The following is a 17,501-nucleotide window of genomic DNA, read 5'->3' as shown; positions in this document are numbered from 1 at the left end:
ATAACATTGAGTTTAAGTAGCATTAAATCTATAAGTCAATTTTAAATTTTTTTATAATTAAATATAATATATTAGAAGTTAATGCGCTGTAGTAAGAAATCTCATTTCGGATGATGTGTTTTCTATTTAAAAAAATGAATAATTAATGAGATGATTGTAGGATTAATGGGATAAGGTAACGCAACAAGGGGGAAAGTGTCTTTCTATGGGAAACTTGCCCTTATTTCAGTTTAGACACGTAAGGAAAACCCATAGAAATCTACGTGGCCAGGTTGGTGAAGTGCGAACATGACACGAATTAACAGTGTTCCGTCGATTTATCCACTCGGTCACTCGAGGCTGAGGGCTTAAGATGATCGAGATGATTAGTGATAAGAACGTTACACTACAGATTAATCTACAGAGTACCGTAAAGTCCCTATTGCGTGAGATGATATCTTCTATTAATTAAATATTTTTAACGGTAAAACCATTGCCGTTTCCATACTTTGCGGGACCGAGTGCACAGTTTCAATGTCGAGAGCACCCATCCGTGAAATCGACTCTCGATAGAAATTCAGTACGATGGTACCTTACTGGAGCGACTGAAGTCCTATCTACAGCCAACTTCCTGTGTCTCTTCGGAATACAAGCACGTGATAATTCGTTTTAGGCATTGTGAAATAAAAAATTTCTCGTCTTACAACAACTAACGACCTAACAACACTTACCAGGATTGGTTTAATGATTCATCCATCATTCGGTTAAACATCGAGTATCCTAGCAATTTTTGCCAGTCTTGTAATTTTCGTATTAATTAATAATATCTTATTGGAAATAAGATTAAATATCTAAAATAAGGGTCCAGTTTAATAATACAGTGGTTAACCGACTTTTAGACCACCCAATTTTCTATAAACCGCATCCATAATGAGTATAACTTTTGTAGTAATGACTTACGGTTAATTGCATTTATTATTATAAAAATTTTCCATAATTATCAGTGAATTTTTATAACTTTATTTCACTTTTAATCTTTGGTAGTAAGGGGTATATTTTTAGAAAAACCTAGCTGAAAACAAAGTAGGAAAGTAGAATTATCAGAAATTTAAGTAAGTAAATGTAGATAATCGTAAAAATTTTATGGCAGAAACAAGTTAAAAACTCCGATAAGAAATTATCAACTTCTTTACATTTATTTTTACTTTCTTCATTTTTTTTTTGCAAGAAATACCTTAAAAATTCATACGAAAAGGAAATGAGGAAAGTAAAATAACATAAAAATGAGCAAAAATAAATAAATAAATTGGTGTTTTCTAGTTTAAAAAGTTACAAATTTATTCACAAATATAAAAGTTCAGAAGTGCATAAAATAAATAAAAATTTTTGGCATACATTCAAAGATTAAGTCTGAGAAAATTTTAATGTGATAAAGGATATTTGGGAATTTATCCTTTGCCAAATCGTGATAGGAAATTATCTGATATAAAAGTTAAATTTTATAAAACTTCCTTTAAAAATCTTTAGAACACAGTTTAGTTTACAATAGAATCATGATATAGTGCTTTCTTTCGCTATTGTTTTATGTATATAGAGAATAATTTATACAGTTTACTATATAGAGAGGTTAGTATATCGAGAATTGTAAGTAAAAATTCTATAAAATATGGGGAAATATAAAATAAATACTCCTGAATATCCGTTTGACGTGTCCACAGGAAGTCTATTCATAACTGCAGGAGCTCAATCAACCTATTTTATATCGTGTAAACTGGCCCGCTTTCAAATATTATATTTGATTATTATAATAAATTACAACATCAGCATGATGTTTGTCACCACCATTAATTATATTATTATTGTCAGATTTAATTCAATATAATTAAGTGACGTTAAAGATTTATTAGATGATATATAAACAAATGGTAAGTAATGCAACTTTAGTAGTGTTTTTAGTAGTTTTAATAGAATTTAAGGAGAGAAATTCACTTAGGAATTGCTTTTTAAAAAATTCAGGAAACTTCATTAAAGAATTATCTTCATTATCGTCTCAATTACAAGCCGAGAGAGGAAGAAAAACAACATAAAAGACTACCGCTTCTATTAAAAAAAATTTGCAGATTTTGATTAATTGGGGAGATTTTAAATCATTTTTTATGCATATAAAGTGTGTATGTTCGAAATTTCTGATGAAATATCGCTTTTACTTTTATAATAATTGTCATATTCAACGTTGACGTCACGAATTACTACACCTCATCGTGTCGTGTATCTGACGCTATTAGCAATGACAGGACTTCACATAATTCGTTAAATGTTGATAATAATACAAATTGGATATGATTTTAAACGAAATTTTCAAGTTATAGTAGAGTGCCGGTTGTCCAAGGTAATGTAGATTAAGGTTAAACTTACCACGGATAATCGAAATGTCGACTATCACGTAACGTTTGGTACAAATTGACAAATATACAAGACTATTGTGATAAAATCGTAATTTCTTTTATACTTTACCACTTCAGTGACAAAAATAATCTTCGAAAATTCGCTTCGGATGTTAATAAACTTCGATTTAACGCGAATCTACTGTATTACGTTCTAATAACCGCTGAAAATTTCACTGTTTCTTTACCAGAATTCTTACAGACAGACAACTGAACTGACTGATTAGTTGAAAACGTTGATTTTAAATTGATAAATAAATATTATATTAAAAAAAATAATAAAAATTAAAGACGTTTGGGGTGTGGTAAATTCACTATTTTTTAACAGAATTTAATTATTTAGTAGTTATTAATCAACAGTTTAGTTATAATGTCTTTAAATGCACCATTAGACAATTTAAACCACACCCTATTAATTATACCATAGTTTTTTCAATTAAAAAATAATAATAATTTTCAATATAAATCCTTCGTGTCATTCGTACATTCCTTCATTTTTAGTCTATCAAGGTTGAGAAAATAAAATATAATGTATCTTCTCAACTAGTAGATCGCAATCGCTAGAAATGCAAACCGTAATTCGCGATATACCTGTTGGAGAAATGTTATTTTTCAATCGATAGTGACTGAGTAGTTGAGCCTATTATAAAGTGATTAAAAGGGCCAAATATATCACATAAGTGCCCGTTTATGAGTGTTAATACATCGAGACGTATCAATGAAATGTTGTTTTTAAAATAGATTGAAGGGCCGTTAAAAAATAACAGGGGAACCTGAGAAAAATACGTATTGGACCCTACAGAAAATTAAACTATTATAAGAAAATATAGGTAGTAAACATTGCATGGAGGGCAGGAGATTGTAGGGACTTCTATTGTTATGAATCTGCCGTTCGTAATTTATCATTTGGAGTAATTCTTTTTCAATCAGTAGTTCAAGTCTCAATACTTAAGAAACCAAATAATTAAAAGAATTAAAGATATGACATTAATACCCAATTAAGCGTATAGATATTAAGTGTCTTCTATAGATTTATTACACAAAAATAGCTAAACTTTCTCGGCATTCCTTTTTTGTTTTCATTCTTTATAATTGTTACCATTACCTTCAGATTAGTTTGGGAGAAATTACAGGGTTTTGGCCAAATCTCCCGAACTAATGGCTTGATTTTCTTGAAAATTTCTGGAAATATTTCCCCCTAAAATCCAAATAACCCTGAAAAACTTTAGAAGTTTTCGACAAAAAACACGGGAGTTATTAAGCTTTGAAGTGGATGAAAAATTGGTGCCTCCCACACAAACTACCATCCACACATACACAGTGGCGCATTATCCTACGAACAAAAAGGAGCAATTACCTCGAGGTCCCAACCAATCTTTTATAAACTCATTACTGTAGTGAGAATATCGAAATTTAAACTTTCCGCCTTACCCGAGGACCCCTAAATTGTCGGTGTGGAGAACTTAACCGTCCAGAGGTCGAGGAAATTGGAGAATTTCCACCAAAAATTCCCTGTAAAAAATACCTGAAGTGAATACCGTAAGTAAGACCACCTAATTCAAATTTTCTCACGCCCCACGAAGCTTTAACGCGCCACTATCCATACACAGAGAAAAAATCCCCAATTATAACCATTCTTCTCGACCATTGCCATAAATTTCCTGTGTTACGTAACAGACGGAAAGGTAAAATTTACAAAGACAAGTAAAACAAAAGAAAATATTTTCTCATTAATTATATTATCGAACCGAATAGATCGGTCTCTATAGCAACTAAGGTATGTGAAAATGTAATCATTGCCATAGATACTAAAATTGCTTTGTTAAATCATATCAAACACCCACGTATTTAGAGTGGCACATCAAACGTTAAGCAGGAATCGATAGAATTTTAAATCGAATTTCCCTATTTAAAATCACTTTAATTTGACAGAATTAAATATTTGTTACTTCAGTCGACAAGATTAGAAATTATTTGTTTGAAATTTCATCAATTGTTCGATGAAATTTAATAAGATTTTAACGTTAAATTTTGCTTCATATTAATAAATTATGAGAAGATTTCATATATTATTGGACCTAAGAATTTAAGATTAAACTTACTTAAAAAGAATTATATAATATAATTATAATTTTCAACTAAGATTTACATTGATAATTTAACAGATAATTCGATAATCATTCGTTTAATGAAATTTATATCATAGACTAAGATTTAATATATTAGTTATAAATGATCATATAATTAGTTTATATACAATTGTGAAATTTTCGATTAGAATATTATTGCATTTCTCGATTTGTACTGTTTAATCATTCATAATGGATATAATTGTCATTATCAATTACTGATAATCCATTAATTCGCATTATAACTTTATATAAGTTCATTTTATAATTGATGATCTTTCATAAATCAAATTTTCTCATTTTTTACATACTGAAAACATATCTGGTTATTTTTCTAACGAATTTAGGTACGTTATGTGTGCTTTATAATGATTTTTATATCTTTCAGTAGCTTAAATTTACTTTGATAAAGCGTTCTAGTTCCCCAATAAAGTAAATTTAAGCTACTAGAAAGCATTACAAAGGAAAATGTACACACACAAAAGTATTATAAATAAAAATATCAGGCGTATAAAGTATATTATAGTACTTTTTACTGCGTACATTTTCTTTTGAGTGCCTATATTAAAGTTCTAATAGCTTAAATTTACTTTCTCGATGCTTTATACTGCCTGATATTTATGATTATAATACTATCCTAGTGTCTATGTTTTTGTTCGTATGTTGCTATTCGGATCCTCCTGCCTCTAAGCTTCCCATATCTATCTCGATATTCATCTGTATAAATATATTCTCGAGATTAAGAAATGACAGACAGACAGACAGGTAGACAGAATATTTAGATTAATTAATTAAAAAATAATTTACTTTGAAGAGAATAAAAGTTTGTAAAATAAATTAATTTGAAAAATTACAAAATAAATATCATTTCTGCTAAATTTAGAATATTTAATTGATATTAATATCGATTTTATTATTTTAATAAAATAGATTTCTTTTTTTTAATGTTAAAAGCGTGTTAAATAAATTAAAGATCCTTTCCTTATTTAATTATATTATAAAAATACTTTAAATGACGTTATTAATTTTGTCGTTAATTTAATTATTTTAAATAGGAAANTTCGATTTATCTAGTGTATTCTAGCCACATAGTGATCCCACTTCTGCTGCATTGATTTGTAATCCACTGTCAAAAAACAGTTTGGAAAACTTTAGTTATAAGTAAAGCATTACACTTATCAACGTCACCATCCACGTGAGTACTGACACTGAGTACATTTGATGTGTAAACCCCTTTGTAACAACCTGTGTTTGTTATTCATGTCATGAATTTTAATCTCATTCCAATGTCACTATTTTCCAATTTTAAAATACATTTAAATTGTATTATTCGCTGAATTTTATTACAAACTTTTTTTTAATTTAAAAGATGATAATTCTATATTTAACATTAACTAAAATCGTACAAGTAATAATGGATATATTTTTCTTAAATTATACAGTAATGGCCACTTATTCGTTATTGGAGGTTCGACTGTACAAAGCGGCCATATTTTCAAAGAGATTACAGATGCTTTAAACAACATTAAAATATTGATTACGATGAAAAATTCATTGATTTTAATTCAATTAAACCTGTCATTGTGGACTTTTACACAAGAGAATGCTAACTTGATTACTGAAAATAACTTTAAAATTGTATTTTTCTTACGAGGATCCAATAAGAAATCGAATTAATGAATTGATTCATCATACAGTTTTTCTTTTATGAAATCAAACAATAACCATTTGTAAATTTAAAAAAAATCAATGCGAATATTTATATTAGGATTTTAATTAATCTGGTACGGTTAATTACATCAAAATTTTAAGAAAATTAAAATAAATTTCATGGACTTGATCATCAAGACGAAAAATATTTTCATCTTATAGAGAACCATTAAAATCTTTTTGATCTCAGCCATAATGTAAGAGGTGAAGGAGAAGCTTTGAAGTTTTCTTACGTCACATCCAATTTGGATTCTGTCTCGAAACTGGATAGCTTTGAGCTTCCAAAATGAGAATGTAAATGTAATTTAGCTATTTACCGTGAAGGATTAAGGTTCTTTTATCTTCAAAACGTCTCCTCTGATCACTGATGTATGGATTAGAGTAACCAATAATGCTGGAAATCTCCAGCTTCTATATAGTATTATCCACGTATCTAAAAATAGCACGCTATTTGGCCATCACTTCCTCCGGATTTGTGAGAAATTCTTCATAAAATCCTTCAGAAAATATATTCGAAGAAATTTAAATCTGTTGTAATTTTCTTCGTCAAATGTTTTCTCATCTCACTGATACTGTATGACGTAAAAGAACTCGAAAAGTTTCTCTCTTCAACTGTGTGGCTTCAATCAGATAATTTATTCATTCCATAATAAATATTATAGCTAAGTATTTATATTAATAAAACAAACATTAATTTTGCTTAATTTTTAAATTAAAACTGATTTTTTTATCAGATAGAAAATATTTTAGATCAGTAACAAGTTGAATAACTTTCCAAGCAATAAAATTAAAATTGAGTGTGAAGTCATCTGTTATGAGTTTTTATATTATTAATTATTATAAAATAGCAAAAGATTAATTCTGAGGGTAGAGATGAGTTTTATAAAAAATTGTAGACGCTAATAACGATTAAAATCGTCATTAAGTGTGACCACACTCGAGATATGACACTTGTCCTTCTCTATCTCCTCACCCACTCGTCCTTTAACCACCAAAATTTAACCGCATCAATGTCCCTAATACACAAACTTTCTTGAAAAATTTCAGAAATTTTCGACAAAATGTGCAGGAGTTATTAAGCTTCAAAATGTGTAAACAAAATCGTGCTCCCCTCATACACTACAATCCATACATACAGAAAATACACAAATTTTCAAGGATCCCGAGTTTTAAAACGTAAAAAATCTTAAATCATTTTGACCGATCGTCGTGCTTTTCTGTTATATATAACATAACCAGAAAAGTAAAAATTGTATTAAAATAATAAGATTTTTGAAGCATCTGGCATGTTGAAAATTATTGTAAATTATCAATTTTGTAACGTTGATATTCTTTAGAACACTTAAAAAAATTTAATAAAATATTATTTTTAAATATTTAAACTTAAGAATGCCAGCACAAGATCGAAGAATAATCACACCAACAGTCAAAGGAATTAAAAATACATGGAAATATGTTACGAAGAATGTCCCTCGGTCAATTAGATGCCGTATATACATGGCATACGACTACGTAATGGTATAGAATGAGATAAAACTAGGATCTATGGACAGGAGAATTATTTTTGACACTCGATAAATCACACGTGGTCGAGAAATTCTTTAAGTACACATGTACCGGATGCGACATTTTGTCAGCAAACGGGAGAACAGCTTCAACGTCTCTTCTGTCGTCGTTTAGATTAACTTTATTGATTATCTGCACAGAATTGTGAAAGAAACCAGAATCAGTCAATTCATTTTAACATTTTTTTCGATTTCTCTACAATTTCTAATATTCTATTTCTACTGTTTTTTCCGATAAGAATCTAAAAGAAAAAAAAGATACAGTCTTTGATCATTGTTCAATAATCAACTGTAAGAAAATTGCCTTTGTTCCGTTCACAATACATTCGATTTTACTTTAATTATTGAATAAATTTAATAAATGCAAACTGAAAAATAATGCTTTAATTATTTATTTAATTAAATAATAGCATAATTAATAAATNAATAATAATTATTAAATTTTATCTCTCCTAGGAGAAAATTAATTCTCATTAATCTTCAATTTTAATGATATTAGAGGCTCGAAATTAATACCGCGTGTTATATAACGAACAATAATGCGCGTTATATAAAGATTATCGCAATTTCTAATACGTTAAGAGTTAAATTTTTAATTACGTAAGAAAATAGCTCGTGAAATTTAATTATAATTAAGGTTTTTTTTTGTGTAATTTTCATTGTTTTATGCTAAAAGTATGATGAGATCTTTTGTTGGAAGTTGGAAATTTTTGTATATAATTCAGTAAGATATTTAACTAGAAACATGTAATAATGTGAAAATTTCTAGTAATAACATTCGTACATATTAATGTTTATTAATATGTTAATCTAAGCTAAAGAAGGGAAGAGAGTGAAGGGATGAGAAACAGATGGCACTGAACAGTTAGGACGAATGTAGGTACGGATTTACTTATGTGGGGCCCTAGGACATTGGCAGTTGTGGAGGCCCTCGAAGCAACTAACGCCTATGCAAATTGTACTACAGTAATCTTTAAATTTATGCTGTATTTTGTTTCCTAAATCATTCGAGTATCGTGAGACTTCTTGTAGAAAGTGATAAATATCTGTAAAAAATTCAGTAAAAACTTTTTATTTAGACTAGAAACATTTTAGATTTATTATTAGACATATTTCATGTTTCTTTTTATTTATTTTACTTCAAAAATTTAAAAAAAAGGAACGAAAATTTCTAGTAAAAATCATACAAGTGTATGATATGTGCTCCGTCAAAGAAGATTTTATTGCACGGAATATATTCTTCTATCGACCATCAATATCGGGAGGAATCAATGAGAAAATTTTACATCATAAAATGCATTTTCGTCTATTTATACGACACATGAAATAATAACTTGATTCAGCAATATTTTTATTCAAAAAAAAGTTTCCACGATTATATACAAATTATGCAGAAAGTCTTTTAGAGGGATGAGATGCGCTAACAGTAACTAAGATGCGAGGATGGTGTAATTATAGTGGATTAATTTATACGATTATAAATGAAAAATACGTGCTAAATCACTTAAGAGAAAGGAAAACCTTGAAATTTAGCTTTCAGATATAGTTAAAAGTACCGAAATTGTAGATAAGAGACTAATATCAAGCCCTTTCTTTAGTCATCATTACTGGATCTTGTTTTATCATTATCACTATCATTCAATTACGTTGTTTCAGCGTGTATTTTTCAGTTTCATGTGTTTAACACCTAAATAGGGGTTAGTTTCCCATAGAAAATCCTCTCAAGAGGCACCCTCTTAACTGATCGCCATGTTTTGCGTTGTTTCAATTAATTAAACCATCAGAGCTTTAATTTCACAGTGACTATAGCACGCGGCATTACTACTATCGTCATTATATCTGCTATAATCGTAATTATTATGATGATTATTAAATTATGTTGCGTCATCGTTGTCATTACCACTATATCTAGCGTTATCGTGGTCGACACGCATTAGAACACATTATAATGGCTATAAAGGTGATGCAATGTGTTAAAATTCGTCATCATCATCATCATAAGCAGCAGCAGCAGCAAGCATCATCATTGTAACTAACTTTATCATCAACATCGTCATTATATTATTTATTGTTGCCATTGTGAGAATTGAAGATAATGACGATAATGTAATAAAAATAGAAGATTTTTTAAAAAATTTTAACACAAAAATATAGAAAAATAAAGTAAAAATGACAGGCAACAAATTGTGGGCATTAAAACTAATGATTTTCTCGACTTAAATTAAAATTATTATATGAAATATTTGAAAAAGTTCCGTATCGTTTGTCAGTTTATTTTTTTTATTTTTTGAGCTTTCAACAAAACAGAAAAATTTCTTGGATATTTTCTTTTATACAACTTTTACAAATAAAGATATTTGATTTCTTTTTCGATTGTCTAGACTTTTATTTTATAATTGATTTTCCCCATGTTGTAATAGCTTTGAAATTTTTCAACTTTCTGATCTTGTATTTTCTTGTTCGAATTCAATAAAACTTTTATGTTATTGCTTTCTATTTTATATATAATCTATATATCTTTACGTTGGTTAAAAGAGGTTTTTTCTCCGTCCTCCCCTTTGTTATTTATTGTAGAATACGATTTATTTCCATTAATTTCGAATATAACTTTAATTTTAGAAAATAAAATGTGACATACTTTCATTTATCTTTAAACTTTAGTAGAATTTTGATGAAATACTTTGATTTAGTTTTTACTTGTATGTTAAAATTTAAAAATAATTCGAATAGTTACATTTAATTTTGTAAATGGTTAAACTGAAGATGTAAATTTTGTATAAAATATTATTATTTTAAGGTTACAAGAGACGTTTGTAACACCTAAATAGGAACCACTTTCCTACAGAAATGTCTTCCAGGTCTTTGTTGCGCTGCAAGGAGGACACGTCATCCATTTTGGACTTAAAAAAATTCCTCTTCTTTATAAAAATTACTGTTAAAATTAAGTAAATCTAAAAAAAAAAATAAACTAATTCACTATTTTCTTAGTAAAATATTAATTTCTTTAAATTAATTTTTCTTTAATTCAAGCCTATTCGTACACATCGTAACGTCCTCCTTTTCAGAGCAATATGTCCTCCATTAGTAAAAGTTTTTAATATGTTATACGATATTTCAATTGATAGTCTGAAAATACTTCGAGAAAATTATATAAAAAATTTATAAATTTTAGAACAAATAGAGAATTTTATATGGAAACAATGTAGAATAAATATTTATCTTGGAGTCGAGAAAATTCATATTATTAAATGGTATATTTACATTTAAGAAATTCTTGTAATTCTAATGAAGATAAACATGAAATTATTAAAGTATTCAATATAACATTGACTAAGCAATGTAAGTATTTGAAATGTTTTACTTTCATTTGAATAATAACAACTTCAGATAGAAGTTTTAATACTGTCATTAAATAGGATTAACTCTTTAATAAACTGCATTAGAATTTATTTACTTACTTATTTTTAAAAATTTTTAATTAAATTAATTAAACTTCTAACGAAATTTAAATAAAATTTATTATTTTAGACGTAGGTATGCAGAATAAAAATTTATATAGTCTAATTTTTCTTAATGTATTGATAGATTTATATTTTAAATATTCATAATAATAGATAAATTTTTTCCAAGGTCTATTTATTTCAATAGAATTTTGAGCATTGTGATTGAAAGAAATGACATACAAAATGGCTTGAAATTATTCAGTTCAAATGCAACCAAACCAGGTATGATTTCATTACTGGTCATCCGGAAGACACTTCCATAATAAAGAAAATAGTATCGAAATTCGCTACTATTGTACTTTTGACAATTCAAGCAATTAAAGAGCAGTTGCATCTCTGAAAACCCTTTAAAATGTAGTTTATCCTAGAAGAAGAGTGCCATATTGCGTGTAGAATCAATTACAGTTGAACACTGTTCATCGCTTTCAAGTTTTACACTTTTAGATTAGGGAACCACATTGAGTAGTAGGATATCCCCTTCATTACTATGGTCTTTGTAAAGTACAGTGTCTTGTACAGATGAAATGCTTGTTGCTTGCAACGTCAAACACCCACAGTAGCGAGTTTTGATACTAATTGTTTATTTATCAAAATGCCTTCCGCGTGTCCCGAAATGCCACCATACTAGATTTAGTTGCATTTACACCGCTAAATCTCTCTCTAGACAGCATTGAATAGAGGATTACCAAGTAAATTGAAAGAAAAAAGTATACTTTTTTACTTGGCATCTATTTTGTTCATAAATTCCTTCTTTTTTCAACTTGTACTTTCACGCAAGTTCTACTTACACTCGTTGGAAGATAAAGATCACTAGCAATTATTTATTGTGACATTATCACAATGCCAGACTACAATTTTTAATCATATTTTCAATTTATTTCATTTAAAATATACGCTCTCCACCTCAAATTAATAGTGGCTTACCCCTGTACGTCATACTTTCCTTTAACAATAGAGTCGTGCCAGTCATCTATCTAACAGCTTTCAATAGAACATTTTTGAATTGAAATAACGTGACTTCCTAGATTGGAAGTTCGTATATATATAGTTAATCAGGGCTTCCTGCCCCTAAGGTTTACATATTTTCTCTCATCTTACTCCGTACTCTAGATTAAGGAAAGATAGACAGTGGGAATTTATAGGTCTACAATATTTTAAGGAATTAAGGAGTAGATTACGAAAAAAACAAACAATTTTAAATGTTGAAAAGAAATCGTAGAGTAATAATAAAATAAAATCCAACATAAACTTTTTTTGCTTTTCTAAAGGATTTCTTTCATAAACAATATATCTTTTCTTATCCTCTGTTATTTTCTGTCAACAAAAAATCTTTGATATAAAGTCGATCTGACGTTTCCCCGTTCTAACATTGTTCTAAATCCTCTATGTATCAACTTATATAAAATAATGTTTCCGTTTCCAGATAACACCAATGGAAACACTCAAGGGAGTTGGTTTATCGGAATTAAAGATTATCCAACACAATCTGATTCTGAATATAGAGAATTGCCAGACAGGTCTATACTTTCGGGACGTACGAATATATTGTATCTCTTCTTATATGATATATATACCTTTATATATAAGTTATTTATCAAAATCTGCGGTTGTAAGCCGAAACAAGTTACTAAATTGTTGTTATACAATGACTTACAAGAACTAGATTGAAAGGGAAGTTTATAAAAGCAGAAAATAATTTATTTCCTATCAAATTTGTAATGGAATCTCTGTATAAAATGATCGTTTTTGATGTATAAAATTCAGAATATTTTCCTACTGACTCTAAGTACTGATTGTCATAAAGATGTCAATCATGTAAATGTATTCAGTTGATCGTACAAATTCTAAATTCAATTACTTTTGAAGGGCGTAAAGTGCTAAATTTTACATTTTTATGTCCTTGTCGGGAAGATTTCTAGAGAAATATGCATGAATAAATTGATAAAATTCCTTTAAAGATTAAAATAAATTGATAGAATTGGAATTAATGTTATTTATAATATAACAATTGTCATAAATCCGTTATTTTCAAATATTCAAACGTAAATATATACTTTAATAAATAAATATAATTATTGAGATAGATTTATTATATTATTTTTGTGAGAAATAAGTTTATGCCGCATATTTTCCAGGTCCATCGTGGGTTCTACCGGACCACAATGTAAGTTGGTTGAATTAGGTATTACAATACACGAGCGATCTGTTAAGGGGGATGCTAGGCACGCGAAGAAAATCCGGAAAACTCCGCGTGACCAGCCCGTTGGTGAGGCCCGAACCCACGACCAATTGTGGTTTATCCATCGGCCACTAATTGGTGTCAGACCCACCATGGGGCGGCTGAGACGGGCTCAACACATAGGAGATTTACCGTCCTTGAAAAATTAATAATGGAGTTCTTCCAGGATTCGATCTCGGATCCCCCTCAACGCTTCGGATATAACATTTAATGTTTACATTGTTGTTTAGAAATGTTGTTTACATTATTTCACATTGGTTACTATATTATATGACCTTAATAATCTTATTATTGTTTCTATATTTAATCTGTTCAAAGTAACGTAAAATATTTTCTAAATTTTGTTACGTATTTAATTAATGCTATTAAATATTAATAGATTACGAATAAACAAGAATACAAATCGATACTTTAAATCTATAAATGAGCCATCTCCCCATGTTACGGTTGATGCTATAGAAAAACAATACTCCTAAGTATTTAGTGATCTGCGTATTTGATAAATAAACCTATTTTATACCTTATAAAAACCTTTCGAGTATAACAGGCTACTAAAATGGGTTTGTAAAAAATTGACTGCATTATTAACGATCTTAAATACACCATGTATATAAAGCGTAACGTAATATAATGTAAAATAGCCCATGAAAATACAATACTTAAGTTCGTACAATACCGTATATATACAATAAACTCGTATAAAATACCGCAACATAAATTCTATAATGGTGTATTGTGCAATAATTATATTTATACTATAGTATTACATTTACAGAAATTAGTGTACATTACTGTATTTATTAATATATCAAGTACAGTACAACCTGTATGACTATTATGTGCTAGAATTTACAGTAATCTGTACGATAATAATATATTTACTAGAGGCTATAGTATTTTTTTAAATAAATGTTAGTGGTAAAAGTAATCTTTAGCATACTGATCACTGTATCATGTTATCCTATGGACAAAACTGTTGTTCGAGGCCCCTGTTGTTCGAGGCCCTGTTGTTCGAGGCCCCAAATCAATCTATTATGAAAAAAATATATATCCCCTAAAAATTCCCTCAAACAAAACCGTCTGAAGACAGCATTGTACGTGGGGTCCTTAATTCAAATTTGCCTGGGCTCCATGAAGCTATAACGCGCCACTGTATTATGAGTTAGAATACACTGTGATCTATAAACTGGTATAAGTATATAAACTATACTATACACTCTATAATTATTGGGCTGCAATTTAAAAAAAATTGTAGACCTATAAATTGCCACTGTTCTCCACTGTCTGTCTGTCCTTAATCTCGAGAACGGAGTTAGATAAAAGTCAAAACCAGATATGGAAAGCTGAGGGGCAGGAGGTCTCGATTATATATATATACGAACTTAATGTCTAGACCGGAAGTCTCAATTCAAGAATTTTCCCCTGAAAGGTGTTTGATAGATAACTGGCACGACTCTATGGTTAAAGGAAAAGTATGATGTACAGGGGAAAGCCACTACTAATTTAAGATGGAAAGAATATATTTTAAAGTAAATAAATTGAAAATATGATTAAAATTTGCAGTCCGGTATTGTGACGATGTCACAATAAATAATTGCTCGTTATAGTTTGATTTTTATAACGAATACATTGTATACAGGTAATATCTATGAATAACAGTAGAAATTAAATACTGTTATATAAAATGTAAGTAGAGAACAATAGGGATAAAGATAAAAGTCAGTTAACTCACTTTATTCACTTCCTCGAACAAGTATATGACTGAAGATAAAAATCGTTGCAGTCTTGATCAATGAATTGCCCTTGACCGATTGCATTCTCACTGACATCAATACTATTCGTTCCTGCAAGAATAACAATTCCTGAATAATTCCACTTAAAAAATAATCGAAATAAAATAATATAAATCTATTATTCATCTCCCGAATTAAATAAAACATGTAAATCCTGTTTCTAAATTCTTAAATTTGCATAACTTTATATTATCAAAAATAGAATAAAATATGAATAAATTAATCTTTTCTTTCATTAGATATTTATAAATCTACTATATTTAAATACTCGAAATTTATTAATACAGTAACGTTAATTATATACGAGACATCACCCGCTTAATTTAATATTTAAAAATTTTCAATAATATTTATTTATTATGTTTTATTTTTCGTCTAAAAAATATGAACAGAATACAAATTTCCTTTGAATACAATTAAAAATATTCATTAGCATGCACAAGGTATACAAGATATTAACGTATTGTTTACGACTAGTGAGAGTTTCCTGTTGCTCTTCTCGTCGATATTTTACATAAAAATTAACGAAATTTATTCATTTTTTCCTCATTGATGGACATTAACAATACAATTACAATAGTATTTTCAACAGAGGAATCTGAACACCTAACCTTTAATGAGGATCCATCGAAGAGAAGAAACTACTTTTTTAAAAAATAATAATTTCTGAATATTTTTCTTAAAAAATTAAAAAAAAAACTCGAATATTTTACAAGCATTTTATTAAAAATTTTAAAAAAATGTTTATATAAAAGGTTAATTTAATGATTAAAACACAGAGATTAAAGTTCTTATAATGAAGTTAAATAGAAGAATTTTCTTTTGATGTTTATAATATTTGTAGATATTAAATTTTTGTTAATATCTTCATAACAAAAACATTATTTTAATCAATATTTTGTATAATACTGTAATGAAAATCGAGTACTTCAGCTTAGAAAAACATTACTTTCTTCATTTTTATTAAATTAAATATTAAAAATAATAATATTTTTAATCAAATAATAAACTTAAAAATCGGAAATTTTAATAAATTCTGTTTACTTTATTTAACATTAAATTATTATATTATCAAATCTTAGTCTTATATTATTTAAAACTTTATTAAAATGTTATATAATAAATCCTAAGAACCAATGAAAAAGATAATAATAATCCAGCAAGAGTTGCTTAACTTTCCAGGCAAAAAATTGAAAATTATGTGTAGCTCCATCTGTTATGATATTCGATTAAAATTTTTTTATATTATTAATTATTATAATAGTTTAATTTTGAGGATAGAGACGAGTTTTATATTTAAAAACAAAATTGTAAATGATAATAACAAGTAAATTTTTCATTAAATCCGACCCTACTCGAGATATGACACGCGATCCCCTCTATCTCTCCAATCCCTTGACCTTTAACCACGAAAATTTAACAGCATCAATCACCTTAATAGACAAACCTCCCTGCAAAGTTTCAGAAATTTTCGACAAAAGGCACACGAGTTATTAAGCTTTCAAACAGGGTGAACAAAATCGTACTCCCACACACTAACATCCCTCCATATATACAGAAAAAAACACTCAATTTTTTTTCATTTCTCGACGTTTCGTGGTCCCTCGAGTCCAAAAATGTAAAAATTTTAGAGAGTCATTTTTTGACCCCCAAATATTTTTACATTTTTTGGACTCACGAGACCACGAGGGTGTGGAGGGGATCATACTTTCCCTCTGTTATATATAACAGCGGAGAAAGTACGATTTATTTATTTATTTTAGTTAGATTTTAAGATATTTTTTAAAATTTTATTTCATTTTTTTACTTTATCTTCTTTTTTCCCTAAAGATATTTTAGTAAAATGGATTTTCTTTGTTTTTTTTCCCTGTGTCACGTAAAGTGTGTTTTTAGAAATTTTGTTGTATTCTCTTCCTGTCAGTGTCGACATTGGTAAATTTTTGCGGATTTACAGAGTAATATTTTTTTAAAAAATTCTAAAATTTGACGATTTCTTTGCTTTTATACGCATTAAACAATATTAAGTTTTTCTTCTGGTGGTTTGGGAATTCTTTAACAGTTTAATACCCAAATGTTATTTGCATATTCTATGAATTACCTATCCAATATTCTTATATAATCTAATTTCCTTTATATATA

At 28.3% G+C, this 17,501-nt stretch overlaps 1 protein-coding gene across 3 annotated transcripts in view; it reads right to left on the bottom strand.

Moving 5' to 3' along the window:
- The window catches only part of LOC111639739 (sex peptide receptor-like), a 117,055-nt gene that overhangs the window by 42,059 nt on the left and 57,495 nt on the right, over positions 1–17,501 (bottom strand). For all 3 annotated transcript variants that reach the window (XM_023385781.1, XM_023385838.1, XM_023385709.1), the window contains exon 2: positions 15,302–15,413. The gene's annotated coding sequence lies outside the window, so the exon portion shown is untranslated. The remainder of the gene's footprint in view (positions 1–15,301; positions 15,414–17,501) is intronic.

This window comes from Centruroides sculpturatus, unplaced genomic scaffold (genome assembly GCF_000671375.1).
Source record: "Centruroides sculpturatus isolate CEXI.00-Female unplaced genomic scaffold, Cexi_2.0 scaffold59, whole genome shotgun sequence".
Lineage (NCBI taxonomy): Eukaryota > Metazoa > Arthropoda > Arachnida > Scorpiones > Buthidae > Centruroides > Centruroides sculpturatus.
This window is presented reverse-complemented; position numbering and strand designations above follow the sequence as displayed.